Here is a 15,776-nt window from a genome sequence, read left to right on the forward strand (position 1 = left end):
TGTTAATATGTTGAATTACATTGATTGATATTTGAATGTTAAGCTAATCTTACACTTTGAGGATTGGGGAGGAAAACTCCACCTAGTAATGATGGATTTATTATTCTTTTGATATATTCCTGGGTTTAAATCGCAGTATCTTGATTTTTGTGTCTATGATCATGTAGGTTATTTGTCTGTAATTATATTTTTGAAATGTTTTAATTGGTTTTTTTAAAAAACCATGTGGCTTCATGAAATGAGTTGAGAAGATTTTTTACCTCCTCTATTTCTTGAGATAATTTGTATATAATTTTTATTATTTCATATTACTTATTTGGCCAATTTTAAATTGGGTTTTTTGTTGTCGTTTTTGAGTTTTAGAAGTTTTCTATATAGTCTGGATTTTAATCCCTTATCAGAATCAGATATGTAATTTGGAAATCTTTTCTCCCAATCTGTGTGTTGTTTACTTACTATGTTGATAGCGTCTTGTGATCTATGTTAAAAAATTCACGAAGTCCAATTTTTCTACTTTTTTCTTTTGTTGCCTATACTGTGATGTCACATTCAAATCATTGCCAAAGTCAGTCTCATAAAGTTTCCCTGTGTTATTTTTCTCAGAGTTATATAGTTTTAGGTCTTACATTTACGTACTTATTTTGAGTTAATTTTTAAATATAATGTTAGGTAAGGGTTCAACTTCATTATTTTGCATGTGGATATACATTCTTTTTCCAGGGCCATTTGTTGAAAAGACTGATTATATATTAGGGATTGTTTCTGGGCTCTCTAATCTATTCCATTGCTCTATACATCTGTCTTTATGCCACTAATACACTATTTTGTTACTGCAGTTTTATAGCAAATTTTGAAATCAGGAAGTATGAGTCCTCTAGTTTTGTTCTTTTTTCAAGATTGCTTTGGCTATTCTGCATCCGTTGAGATTTCATATGAATTTTAGGATAAGGTTTTCTTTTTCTGCAAAAAATAGGAATTTTGATTGGATTGTGTTGAATCTGTAAATCACTTTGGATAGAATTAACATATTAACAATATTAATTCTTTCAATCCATGAACATGGGATATGTTTTTCATTTATTTATCTTTTAAAATTTCTTTCAGCAGGATTTTGTAGTTTTCATTGTATACGTCTTTTACCTCCTTAGTTAGTCCCTAAGTATTTTGATCTTTTTGATGCTATTGTAAATAAAATTGTTTTTATAATTTCTTTTTCATATTGTTGAAATGTTAGCATATAGAAATACCGCTGATATTTTATGTATTAATTTCTGCTACTTTGCTGAATTCATTTATTAGTTCTGTCCGTTTTTTTTTAAAAGAATCTTTAGTTTTCTACATACAAACTTATATTGAGAGATAATTTTATATCTTCTTTTCAAATTTGGAAGCATTTATTTATTTTTCTTGATTCTTTGCTCTGGCTAGAACTTCCAGTACAATATTGAATAGAGGTAGTCAAAGCTGGCATTCTTACCTTCTTTCTGATCTTAAGGAAAAGCTTTTGGTTTTTCACCATAAAGTAAAATGTTCATTGTGGTTTTTTTCATATATGGCTTTTATTATGTTGAGGTAGTTTTCTTCTATTACTAGTTTGTTGAGTGTTTTCATTATGAAAGAGTGTTGAATATAGTCAAGTGCTTTTTCTACATCAATTGAGATGATCTTTTTTTCTTCATTCTGTGAATGTGGTGCATTGCATTGATTGATTTTCTTATATTTAACTCTTCTTGTATCCCAGGAATAAAAGATATTTGGTCATGGTGTAAAATTATTTTAACATGCTGCCTAATTCAGTTTGCCAGTATTTTGTTGAGGATTTTTGCATCAATGTTTACAAAGGGTATTGGCCTGTAGTTCTCTTAAATTTTAGTGTCTTTGTCTGGCTTTAGTATCAGAGTAATGTTGGCCTCACAAAATGACTTAGAAAATGTTCCCTCCTTTTCATTTAGGATTGTCTTGGAGATGCGGGCTCTTTTTTGGTTCCATATGAACTTTAAAGCAGTTTTTTCCAATTCTGTGAAGAAACTCATTGGTAGCTTGATGGGGATGGCATTGAATCTATAAATAACCTTGGGCAGTATGGCCATTTTCACGATACTGATTCTTCCTATCCATGAGCATGGTATGTTCTTTCATTTGTTTGTGTCCTCTTTTATTTCACTGAGCAGTGGTTTGTAGTTCTCCTTGAAGAGGTCCTTTACATCCCTTGTCAGTTGGATTCCTAGGTATTTTATTCTCTTTGAAGCAATTGTGAATGGAAGTTCATTCATGATTTGGCTCTCTGTTTGTCTGTTACTGGTGTATAAGAATGCTTGTGATTTTTGTACATTAATTTTGTATCCTGAGACTTTGCTGAAGTTGCTTATCAGCTTAAGGAGATTTTGGGCTGGAACAATGGGGTTTTCTAAATATACAATCATGTCATCTGCAAAGAGGGACAATTTGACTTCTTCTTTCCCTAACTGAATACCCTTGATTTCTTTCTCTTGCCTGATTGCCCTAGCCAGAACTTCCAACACTATGTTGAATAGGAGTGGTGAGAGAGGGCATCCCTGTCTTGTGCCAGTTTTCAAAGGGAATTTTTCCAGTTTTTGCCCATTCAGTATGATATTGGCTGTGGGTTTGTCATAAATAGCGCTTATTATTTTGAGGTAAGTTCCATCAATACCGAATTTATTGAGCGTTTCTAGCATGAAGGGCTGTTGAATTTTGTCAAAAGCCTTTTCTGCATCTATTGAGATAATCATGTGGTTCTTGTCTTTGGTTCTGTTTATATGCTGGATTATGTTTATTGATTTGCGAATGTTGAGCCAGCCTTGCATCCCAGGGATGAAGCCCACTTGATCATGGTGGATAAGCTTTTTGATGTATTGCTGAATCCGGTTTGCCAGTATTTTATTGAGGATTTTTGCATCGATGTTCATCAGGGATATTGGTCTAAAATTCTCTTTTTTTGTTGTGTCTCTATCAGGATGATGTTGGCCTCATAAAATGAGTTAGGGAGGATTCCCTCTTTTTCTATTGATTGGAATAGTTTCAGAAGGAATGGTACCAGCTCCTCCTTGTACCTCTGGTAGAATTCAGCTGTGAATCCATCTGGTCCTGGACTTTTTTTGGTTGGTAGGCTATTAATTATTGCCTCAATTTCAGAGCCTGCTATTGGTCTATTCAGGGATTCAACTTCTTCCTGGTTTGGTCTTGGAAGAGTGTAAGCGTCCAGGAAATTATCCATTTCTTCTAGATTTTCCAGTTTATTTGCATAGAGGTGTTTATAGTATTCTCTGATGGTAGTTTGTATTTCTGTGGGGTCGGTGGTGATATCCCCTTTATCATTTTTAATTGCGTCGATTTGATTCTTCTCTCTTTTCTTCTTTATTAGTCTTGCTAGTGGTCAATTTTGTTGATCTTTTCAAAAAACCAACTCCTGGATTCATTGATTTTTTGGAGGGTTTTTGTGTCTCTATCTCCTTCAGTTCTGCTCTGATCTTAGTTATTTCTTGCCTTCTGCTAGCTTTCGAATGTGTTTGCTCTTGCTTCTCTAGTTCTTTTAATTGTGATGTTAGAGTGTCAATTTTAGATCTTTCCTGCTTTCTCTTGTGGGCATTTAGTGCTATAAATTTCCCTCTACACACTGCTTTAAATGTGTCCCAGAGATTCTGGTATGTTTTCAACTTTTTGGAAAAGTTTGAGAAGAATTTGTGTTCTCTAAATGTTTGGAAGGATTCACCAGCAAAGCCACTGTGTCCAGGGCATCTCTTTGTCAGGAGATTTTTTATTCCTTATCCAATCTCCTTACTAGTTATAGGTCTATTCAGATTTTTAATTTATTCCTAATTTTGTCTTGGTAGGTTTTGTGTTTCTAGGAGTTTGTCCACTTCATCTAGGATATACAATTTGTTGGCATACAATTATTTAGAATGTTCACTTATAATCCTTATTCTTTCTTAGAATTGATGATATCTCCAATTTCATTTCTTATTTAATAATTTGAGTCTTCTCTGTGTTTTTTAAATTAGTCTAACTATAAGCGTTTCAAGTTTGTTGATCTTTTTAAAGAAACAACTTTTGGATTTGTTGATTTTCTCCATTGCTTTTTTATTTTCTATTTTATTTATCTCTGCTCTAATTTTCATTATTTCTTTCCTTCTACCCTTGGGTTTAGTTTGCTCTTCCTTTCCTAGTTCCTCAAGTTACAAACTTAGGTTGTTGATTTGAGACCTTTCTTGTTTTTTAATATAAGTGTTTATAAATTTAACCCTTGACACTGCTTCTACTGTGTTCCATAAGTTGTGCTATGTAATGCCTAAGGATTTTCTAGTGTCCCTTTCAGTTAGTTTATTTTGTTGATCCATTGTTTAAGAGCATACTGTTTAATTCTGAGAAATCTGTAAAATTTCCAGTTTCACTTGTTGATTTCTAACTTCATTCCATTGTGGCCAAAGAGAGTATTTTGTGTTATACGTATTTAAAAAAACATACTGAGACTTAATTCTTAGCCTGACACAGGCTCTATTTTGCAAAATCTCTCATGCGCTTGGGAAGAATGTGTTTATTGTTTAGGGTAGAGAGTTCTCTATATATCTGTTAGATCTAGGCTTTGTTGTTGTTGTTAAGTCCTCTATTATCTTACTTATCTTTTTTTCTGGTTGTTCTATTAATTATTGAGAGTAGGGTATTGGAATCTTCACCTACTAGAACTGCCTATTCTTCTCTTCAATTTTGTCAGTTCTTGATTCATATATTTAGATGCTCTGCCATTAGCTTCATACATGTTTTTGATTGTTATATCTTCTTGCTGTCTTGACCCTTTTATTGATATATAATGTCTTTTGTGGCTCTCGTAACCTGTTTTGATGTGAGGTCTATTTTGTTTGATTTTCCTATGCCCAACCCTGTTCTCTCTTGGTCAGTATTTGCATGACATAGCTTCTTTCATTCTTTCATTTTCAATCTATTTATGTTTTTTGATCTGAAGTAAGTTTCCTATAGACAACATAGAGTTAGATCTTATTTTAAAATCCATTCTGCCAATATCTTTTAGTTGGGGAGTTTAATCCTTTACATTTAAAGTAATTATTGATAAGAAGGTACTTTTATTATTTTGCTATTTGTCTACATGCCTTATAGCAGTTTTGTCCCTCATTTTCTGCATTACTCTCTTTTATGTTCAGTTGATTTTTTTATAGTGAAATGTTTAAATTCCTTTCTTATTTTCTTTGTATATATTCTATAGTTTTCCTTTGTTGGCACCATGGAAATTGTATTTAATATCCTAAAGTTATAGCATGCTAATATGAATTTATATCTGTTTAACTTCAATAATACACAAAATTCTGCTCCTTTAACTGCTCCATTCTCACCTGTTTCAGTTGAGGTAAAAATTACATATTTATTGTGTGCTAAAAAACATAAATCTTTTTAGTGCATTAGCCTCTTAAATTATTTAGAAAACAAGATATAGAACTAAAAACCAGTTACGATAATTCTAGCTTTTAGAATAATTACTTTCTAATGTAATAGTCTCATATCATGTAGAAAACAAAAGTGCAATTACATAGCATTGTTATAACACTTCTAGATTTTATAATTGCTCATGTATTTACCTTTATGGAGAGATCATTTTCTTCATTTGGCTTTGAGTTACTGTCCAATGTATCTTTTCCTGCAGGACATCCTTCAGCGTTTCTTGTAGGTCAGTTCTAGTGGTAGTGAACTTCTTCATGTTTTGTTTATCTGAAAATCTCTTAATTTTTCTTGCACTTTCTAAGAATGCTTTTGCTAGATGTTTGATTCTTGTTTGACAGGCTTTTTTATTTAGCACTTTGAATATATTGGATCACTGCCTTGTGGTTCTCCATAATTTCTTTTTAAAAATTTTTTTAAAAATTATTTTGAGACAGAGTCTTGTTCTGTCACCCAGGCTGGAGTGCAGTGGTGTGGTCTGGGCTCACCACAACCTCTACCTCCTGGGTTCAAGCGATTCTCATACCTCGGCCACCCAAGTAGCTGGGATTCCAGGTGTGGGCCACAATGTCCAGCTAAATTTTGTATTTTTAGTAGAGAGGGGGTTTCACCATGTTGGCCAGAATGGTCTCAACCTGACCTGATCCGCCCAACTTGGCCTCCCAAAAGTGCTGTGATTACAGGTGTGAGCCATCACCCCTGGTCCTGGTCTCCATAATTTCTGATGAAAAATTTGCTGATGATTTTATTGAGGATCCCTTGTATTTGACAAATTGCATTTTCTCTTGCTGTTTTCATGATTTTCCCTTTGGCTTTCAAAATTTTGATTCTAATGTGTTTTGAGGTGGGTCTCCTTGAGTTCATCTTACTTGGAGTTTGTGGAGCTTCTTGCAGGTTTATGTTTATGTCTTTCATCAAATGTGGCATGTTTTCAGCCATTATTTCTTTAAATATTCTGCCTTTTTCCTTCTCTCTTCTACTTCTGGGACCCCTGCAATCTGTATGTTGGTCCCCTTGATAGTGTCCCACAGGCACAAGTCTTTTAAGCTGTGCTCACTTTTCTTCAGTCTTTTTTCTCCCATCCCTTAGATTTGATAATTCCCATAATTCCCATTGCTCTATCTTCAAGTACATTGATTCTTTATTCTGGCTACTCAAATCTGTTTTTTGAATGCCTCCAGTGCATTTTTCATTTTAGTTATTGTACTTTTCAGCTCAAGAATTTCCCTGTTTTTTTCTGTTTTAAAATCTCTTTATTGATATTTTCATTTTGTTCATACATTGTTTTCTTGACTTTCTCCACATGTTCTTTTAGTTTTTTGAGCATATTTAAGACAGTTATTTTAAAGTCTTTGTCTAGTAGATCTGCTACCAGGTCTTTTAAGGACAGTTTCTGTTAATTTACTTTTTTTCCCTTTGAATGGGTTATACTTTCCTGTTTCTTGGTATACTTTGTGTTTTTTTTGTTGTTGTTGTTGTTGCTGTTGAAAACTGTGCATTTGAATGTAATAATCTGGTAATTCTGGGAATCAGATACTCCACCTTCCCTAGGGTTTGCTTTTTTTTTTTTTTTAATTATTGTAGGCTGTCTCTGTGCTATGGATAAATAAGCCTAAGGCATAAACTTAAGGGTCTTCTCAAGTCTTTCTGAGCCTACACCTTTCCATGGGCATGTGTGTTCACTTTTTAATTTTCCCCATATATGCCATTGTGTTTGAATGTTCTGGTTTTTTTATGTCTGGCTCTCCAAAGGGAAAAACAAAAATAATAAAGGTAGAGAGGATGGGTACTATCCCTTTAAGTCACCCAGCAGTCACTTCATCCAGAGGAGAAGGAGCTTGCAACAATATGTGAAGGTGCAAACCCAATGGCCACTGCCTCTTTGTATCTCTGTGATTAGAAACACCAATTAGAAACTACAGATCCCCAACACTCGGACGACAAGGTCCCTTTTTGCGCACTCTGGCTCCCACAGGCTGTGTACAAAGACTATTGTTCATGTATCAAGCACTATTATAAATGCTTTTTATGTATTAACTTATTTAATCTTCACAGAGAAGGCAGAAGACAGGTGCTGCTTGTTATACAGGAGACAGAGGGAAAACTGTTAGAATTAGCTATTTGTTTCAGATACTCTTTATCAAGTTAAGAAAATTTCTTTGTGTTATAAATGGGTGATGATTCTTTCAGAAACTTTGTGGCATCCATATAGATCATTATACTAATACAGTAAGTTATATGGAGATCTCCTTGTATTTCTGAAGAAAACCCTGTTTGATCTTGGTATGGTAGTTGCTTAATTTTACCTTTATTCATTTGCATATTTTAGATACTTGTATAGTTTTTTTAAGGTGTACACTTTTGATCAAAATTACACTAATATCAATGAGTAAGTGGGGTGGTGACTCTAATGATACTTTTATTATCTTTGTGTAGTGTCTTACATTTTGATAAATTTTTTTACTTTGCCTTATCAAGCTCCAGATGATACACAAATTAATGTATTAATAGGTTACTTAACAGATTACCCTGTACCTCTTACGAAAAACACCGCTATTAAGAAATTAATTAATTAAAGCACTTTGCATGGTGCCTTAAATTTTCATAATTTTTTTTTACCTTGTCTTATCAAGCTCCAGATGATACACACAGTAATATATTATTAGGTTACTTAACAGATTACCTTGTACCTCTTATGAAAAACACCACTATTAAAACCTTGACCTTCTACTCTAATTTAACATAGCTTTAGGATATATTTTACCTCTTCCATCAAGCTTCTGGGACTTACAATAGGAACAGGACACTTTCTACTACAATATTTTCCATTTGAAGACAAATACCATGTTCCTTTCATTCTTTGTTTTCTCCAGCTCCCGTAGAGATTTGATGAGTAGTCAAAACTTATTAAATATTTTTTGAATAGATGTAGTTACTGTGACTTGGGCGAGAAGATAGATTTGAGTTCTTATTATTGACTAGATCTTATACTGAGTGTTTCTATACCCCTTTTTATCTTCCCTTTTAATGACAACTAAACCCAGAAGGGAGGCAGAATTCTAACTGTAAAAAATTAGCCTCGTGGAAAACATGGTTATGAAACCACTGCTTTCCTGTTGCAGTGTTGGTACCAGTGATGCTTACTCCTAATTCTCTATCTTTGGACTAAAGTAAGAAATAAAGAGAAATTCATTGGAGATGCTGCTATCAGACACATCACCTAGTGGACTTCTTTGGGTGGCCTTTATTAAGGCAGATTTTTCAATGTCAAGTTGTAAAACAATAAGCATATGATTTTACTATTAGTTTCCTCTGAGATCCAGTCTCTCTATTTATGACAAAAATATGTTACTAGTATTTTTAATCCAGAGTTTCTGTAGTCTATAAATTTAAATCTGATCTTGAATATAATATATGCCTCCTGTAGATAGAAAAATGTTCCTATTCACACTGGTACAGTTACTTCAGATTATGATTTTCAGTGTCATATTTTTTTAAATAAAATGTTTTAATTTTCTTTCATCCGAGCACTGCAAGCTTTATTTTTAGGACTGAAGATTTAATTCCAACAGGATATGTTTAGAACTCTCTTGTACTGGCTTTCTGAAAACATTGCGTTTCATCTTATTATGAAAAGTGTAAACAGGTTTTAGCTCAGAAACAGGTGCTGAAAGGCTCAGCTCTTGAACTTCATAGGGATGTCTTCCAGCTGAGCACAGCAGACTGTTCACATGTGATTTCAAATAACATTGAATTAGGATCCCACATCTTTCCATCATTTTTCTCTCTTCGTTTGTTAACTGGCAGTACACAGTGTAAGCTTCATTCATATGTTAAATAAAAAAGCATCCCTTCCCAATTCTGTCAACACATTTCCACAGGAAACCACATGTCTAATAAGCAAAAGAAATCTTCTAAATGAAATTTTCACAAATACAGTGTCAACTGAGATTTAGTACAAGTGCACCTTTAAAAAATCCAACAACGTTTACTGAGCATCTACTCTCTGTCATATATTTCTTCAAGAATACAACTGTAAATATGACAGGTAAGATCCTACCTGTCGTCGGGATTACATTCTGGAGGAGGAAGATGGAAAACCAACCAGCCAGCCAGCCAGTCAACCAACCAACCAACCAACCAACCAACCAAAGTCTTTCCAGTTAATGATAATTGTCATGGAGAAAATACAATGTGAGCTAGAGAGTGGGATAGGGATTTCAGCATGGGAGCACATGGCAAAGTTGGAGAGAGGACATTTTGATTTTTCTTTAACTCTTGTTAAAAGGTTAAAAAGGGCTCTAAAGCACTTAAAGAAACTACTGATGTTACAGCATCTCACTAATAAAAAGTTAATATGCATTCCTAAAAGGAACATCTTACCATATAGACAAAATAACAGTATCATATTTAATAAAATCTATAATTCCTCAGTGTAATCTAATAGCTGATCCATATTTAAATTTCTTCCAATTATTCTCCAAATGTCCTTCACAGTTCATTTGTGCAAACATGACTGAATCCAGGGTCCTATATTGCAACTGATTGTCACATCCCTTATGTCTCTTTTGATCAAAAGCAATTCATAACATAGGGACTTGACCAATTGTCTTGTTGAATAGTCTACCTATTGGACCTTGTCTCACTGCTTTCTCATGATGTCATTTAACTTACAATTCGATACCTTGATTTTCTGTAACTTGAAACTTAGTTTGAAAGTCTTGATTAGGTTCTAAACATTTTTAGATAGAATACATCATAAGTGATTCATATTTCATACCATATATCTATAAATATATATTAGTCACACAGCCATCACTGAAACTCAACATTGACCATCATATTAGAGCGATGATAGCCTTGTCCCTTCATTGTACATTAGAATTTCCATTTACAACCAGAAAATAGCCTGTGTGGCACACTTTGGCATCATATATGCATCTAGTTCCCAAATATTCACATAATGGTCTTAAAATCAATTTGTAATCATTGTCTGAATACACAATTTCACTAGCCATTGCAAAATAATTATATTTTTCCTAATTTTTTCCTTCCTTTTATGGGTTATTTTAGTTGGCAGACTTCTACAGTTTTCCCTCATAAACTGGGTTTATTTGGCTACTTGGAAAAACAATTTGTATTGGAAAGACAGAGATACAAGCATTTAGTTTTTTCCTTTGATTTCTAATTTTCAAAGAAAGAAATTGATTTAATAGTGAAAAAGGTGAAAATGCATTTTTTTTCCGATTGTTTTCCTTTTTTGATTATTAGGGATTCATAGATTTTTATTAATTTAATATTTCATTGAATGTTCAACAATCATATCATTAACCTATTTTTTTTAATGCTCAAACAGTAACAATTTTGACTAGTGGAAGGCTCTTCAACCTGGCCCTTGGTAATTTTGATGTCTGTTCCTTGAGGCATTGATTAGGAAAAGTTTTCCTGAAAAGGACACAAAATCACATCTCTAAAATTAAAAAGTCGGTAAAATGGACTCTATGAAGTCAAACAAACTCTTGCCTTTCCAAAGGCACTGTTAACATAATGAAAAAAGCACTTATAAAATAGTCCTAGGGTCAATAAACTACTTTGGCAGTCACAATTCCATCCCATTAGATGTTTTTATAAATAAATATAGTTTTACTGGAACACAGATACATTCATTCATTTAGGATTGTCTACAGTTGCTTCTGTTCTACAACAGGAGACTTGAGCACTCTTGAGAAAAACTTTGTGTCCTGTAAAGCCTGAAATATTTACTATCTGGCTTTTTGCCAAAAAAGTTTGCTGAATTGGGGTTGGGACCATAAAATTTAAAAGTTTATGAAATGTGATTTTTTTTTTTGTTTGATGTTGTTTCATGGGTTTTTTTTTTTTCCAACCAAATTATTAGCTTCTGTTAAGAGAAGGAATGTCAATATCTTTCACAATGCCCAGGCAGATAGCTAGCGTAGTACAGATTTTTTTTTTTTTTTTTTTTTGAGACGGAGTCTGGCTCTGTCACCCAGGCTGGAGTGCAGTGGCACGATCTCGGCTCACTGCAAGCTCCGCCTCCCGTGTTCACGCCATTCTCCTGCCTCAGCCTCCCGAGTAGCTGCGACTACAGGCGCCCGCCACCTCGCCGGGCTAGTTTTTTGTATTTTTTAGTAGAGACGGGGTTTCACCGTGTTAGCCAGGATGGTCTCGATCTCCTGACCTCGTGATCCGCCCATCTCGGCCTCCCAAAGTGCTGGGATTACAGGCGTGAGCCACGGTGCCCGGCTGTTAACAGATTTTTTAAAAAATCTGGGCCGGGCGCGGTGGCTCAAGCCTGTAATCCCAGCACTTTGGGAGGCCGAGATGGGCGGATCACGAGGTCAGGAGATCGAGACCATCCTGGCTAACACGGTGAAACCCCATCTCTACTAAAAAATACAAAAAACTAGCCCGGCGAGGTGGCGGGCGCCTGTAGTCCCAGCTACTCGGGAGGCTGAGGCAGGAGAATGGCGTGAACACGGGAGGCGGAGCTTGCAGTGAGCCGAGATCGTGCCACTGCGCGCCAGCCTGGGCGACAGAGCTAGATTCCATCTAAAAATAAATAAATAAATAAATAAAATAAACTTGAGAGTGCTAATATTCTTTCATGACCCTGATTTCATTTTTCTGGGTAAATACTTAGAGGTGAGATTGCTGGATCATAAAATATTTCTATTTTTAATTTTTTAAGGGCCTTCCATACAGTTTGCCATAGCCCATAGCTACTGTACCATCTAGCATTCCCACCAACGGTGAACAAGGGTTCCAGTTTTTTCCACATCCTTGCAAATACTTGTATCTTTTGGGATTTTTCTGATAATACCATCTTGTACACTTAAAAATTTAAGAGAGTAACTCTCATGTTAAGTGTTTTTACCTCAATAAAATAAGTATTTTTTTTAAGTGACAGCAAAGGTGGGTGTCTATCACTGTGGTCAGTATTTTGCACACGCATTATAATTAATATCTGGCTCTGTGCAAATTACAACTCAGCTTCAGATTCTGAAACAGTGAAACCTGTATGGCAGTAAAATCTGTTAAATAAATACAATTTCTGTGCAATGAGCAAATTATTTCTTGTGCTATTGTTCATAAATAATGGAACACTGTGAAATGAATACTCAAAGAAATATAGATCTATTAAAATAATGCACCATTTGCCTAAGTTTATGCACTTAGCAAGATTTACTGTAACTGTAAATTATTTCAAAATTGACTGCAGTGTTTCATAAATTTACTGTGTGGATAATTTGGAAAGCAGTCTATTAACAAAGCAAAGCAGAAGAACTTAGTTTCATCTACTTTTCCTAAGTTAGAATTATAGACCAGTTAGTTTCGTTATGTTAAATACTTTTATAGACATTCTGTTTTACACATATTAATATTTCTTTAAAATTATAGCTGAGTGCTATTCACATCTGTGTGCACTTGTATGTATATGTGCAAGTGTAAAAGTCTTAGATTACAATAAAGTTCTTAGATTACAAAGAGGTTTTATTTTCCTTTTTATTTGTAAACTGTTGGTTTATAAGTCTTAAACCTTGGAAACTCAAAGTAGATCATGGTTTTTCTGCCCTGGGATTATGGCTACCGGGTTAGTTTCATTTTGATGAAATCTGTCATTGATAAAAGAGAGTTCAAGCTTCTCCAAACCAATTAAAATGTTTTTGCCTCAGGAGGTAAATAAAAGCACATGATAGAACTAACACAGAGTGGAGAGTGGTAATCAGTATAGTAGTTCAGTATTGAACAATATTGAACACCATAACAATAACACCTAATAAATCATTCTGAAAGGTACATTGGATAGATATTTTTTTTCAAGGACAAATAAAGTATACCCATGAGGATCAAAAGGATGCCTGTGTTACTTTTATGATCTATTTTGTAAAGTATTGGTTATTTCTTCTAAGGTAAACTTTAAATTTCCTTAATATATAAAATAGTCCTCAAAATATTAGAACATGTCATATTATGTTTAGGTATAATATGAATTAAGATATATATTGATTTAGAGATGTATGTAAATCTATTTGGAATCCTATTTAAATCATTTTAGAGCCTTAATGCTTAAAAAATTTTTTGCACTGCTTTTATCACAAGACTTTTTAGTGTTTAATGCAAAGCCTTGCTAATGTTAATTTTACTCTTAGATATTTTTCATTTAGTTTCAGACAATAGAACTGTTTAAAAATTTTTTTTGTAATAAAATGAACAAATGTTTTGCTTCTGTCTTCCTTTTTTTTACTGCTTTTTTCTGGTGAGAATTTTCCAGCCATCAATGGTCTAATGATCATGTCACAATTGGAAGCTAATGAATTTGAGTGAGGATATGAGCACAGTGGTTTTAAAGAAACACGTTTGGTGCATTGGCTCATTTATTCATCCATCTGCCCATTAATCCATCCGTCCATTAATCCACCTGCCCATTAATCCATCCACCCACTCATCCATCTACCCACCCATTCATCCATCAGCCATCCAATGTTTTTGAGATCTACTATGTCAGACACGTTTATTTTCCTGGTGAATGACTTTGAAAACAGAAAACCATAAAGCCCACCATAATTTTGGAAGTATGAAAACACATAGTATAAATGTTAATTATATTGTATTTGAGGGGCAGCATACCTAGAGAACAAGTATCTTCTGTAACCGGAGACAGCACTGTTAGTTAAAGGAAGCTGGTTAAAACCTCTGTAGTGGCTTTCTCTAATAGATTTTAATAGGTGTTTAAATAGTGTTAAGCATTTGATACGGAACACCACTCTGTAACTTGATTTAGTCATGTAACTGCACTAAAACTAGAAATAATGTCTTTTTCAGACAGATTAGGTCTAATAATGATTGTGAAGGTCTTGAACGTTAAGTTGGTATCATCAGTGTATGAGAATGATTATTTCCTTGGTGGGTATTATTCTTCTTACTATTATTCTTAGAGATGGGGTCTTACTATGTTGCCCAGGCTGGAGTGCAGTGGCCATTCACAGGCATGATCATAGCACACTGCAGCCTTAAACTCCTGTGCTCAAGATATCCTTTCACCTCAGCCTCCAGAGTAGCTGGGACTACTGGTGCACACCACTATGCCCGGCTTATTATCACTCTTTTTATCCTTGCTAATATAAGTGGAAAAATTTTTACTGCACTCCCTATTACATTCTTTAAATTTATGATGTTAATCTTTACAGTATACTTAGTGGTCACTTGTCTTTCTACTTCAGTAAGTAGTATATGTGTGTTCTAAAATTTGTCCACTTTTGTATGTGGAGGTGTCTTTTTAAAAAAACGGATTCATAAGAGCTCATCGTATATTAAAGAAACTCTTTGTCATTTATATGGTAAATATGTTCAGTCTGTTCATTGGAATTTCACATATATATTAGCATAATTTCTTATATGGTCAAACTTACGGCTATTTTATATATTCATTTTTTAATTGCTGTGATTGGTGTTATTTTTTGAAAATGTTTTCCCATATTTTACAAATATCCATGTATATTTTATCCAGTAAGTTTCAATCTTTACATTTAATTTGTGAATTTCCTGGAAACAATGCTAGTGTGTTTTGCAAGATGGAAAGCACACTTTAAAAAAATCATTTGTTCATCCAGCTTGTCTCAAACTGTGGGGACATTTTCTTCAAAAAAAAAAAAAAAAAACCTTTTACTTTTAGAATAGTTTTAGGTTTATAGAAAACTTGCAACAATAATACAGAGAGTTCCCACGTACCTCATACCCAGTTTCTCCTGGTACTGACAGGTATGATGGTGTATATCTCACAATTAATGAAATGGTATTGATACATTATTAACTAAAATCCATAGTTTGTTAGATTTCCTGAGTTTTAAAAAAAATCTAATATATCCCCTTTCTGTTCCAGGATCTCATCAGAATACCACATTATATTTAGTTGTGTCTTCTTAGACTCTTGCTGGATGTGACAGTCCCTCAGACTTTCCTTGTTTTTGATGACTTTGATAGTTTTGAGGACGACTGGTCAATTGTTTTGTAGAACGTCACTCGACTGGGATTGTTTGTTGTTTTGCTTGTGATTGGACTGGGTTATGAGTTTTGGAGGGGGGAAGACTATAGAAGTAAAGAGACATTTCCATCCCATTATGTCAAGAACACATACTATCAACACAGCTTGCCACTGTCATTGCTGATATTTACCTCTGTCACCTGGCTGAGGTCCTGTTTGTCAGGTTTTTTCACTGTAAGGTTATTCTCCCCCGCCCCTCTTTTTTTCCTTACTTTGAGACAGACTCTTACTCTGCCATGTAGGCTGG

This window comes from Macaca thibetana, chromosome 9 (assembly GCF_024542745.1).
Source record: "Macaca thibetana thibetana isolate TM-01 chromosome 9, ASM2454274v1, whole genome shotgun sequence".
NCBI classification, from domain to species: domain Eukaryota; kingdom Metazoa; phylum Chordata; class Mammalia; order Primates; family Cercopithecidae; genus Macaca; species Macaca thibetana.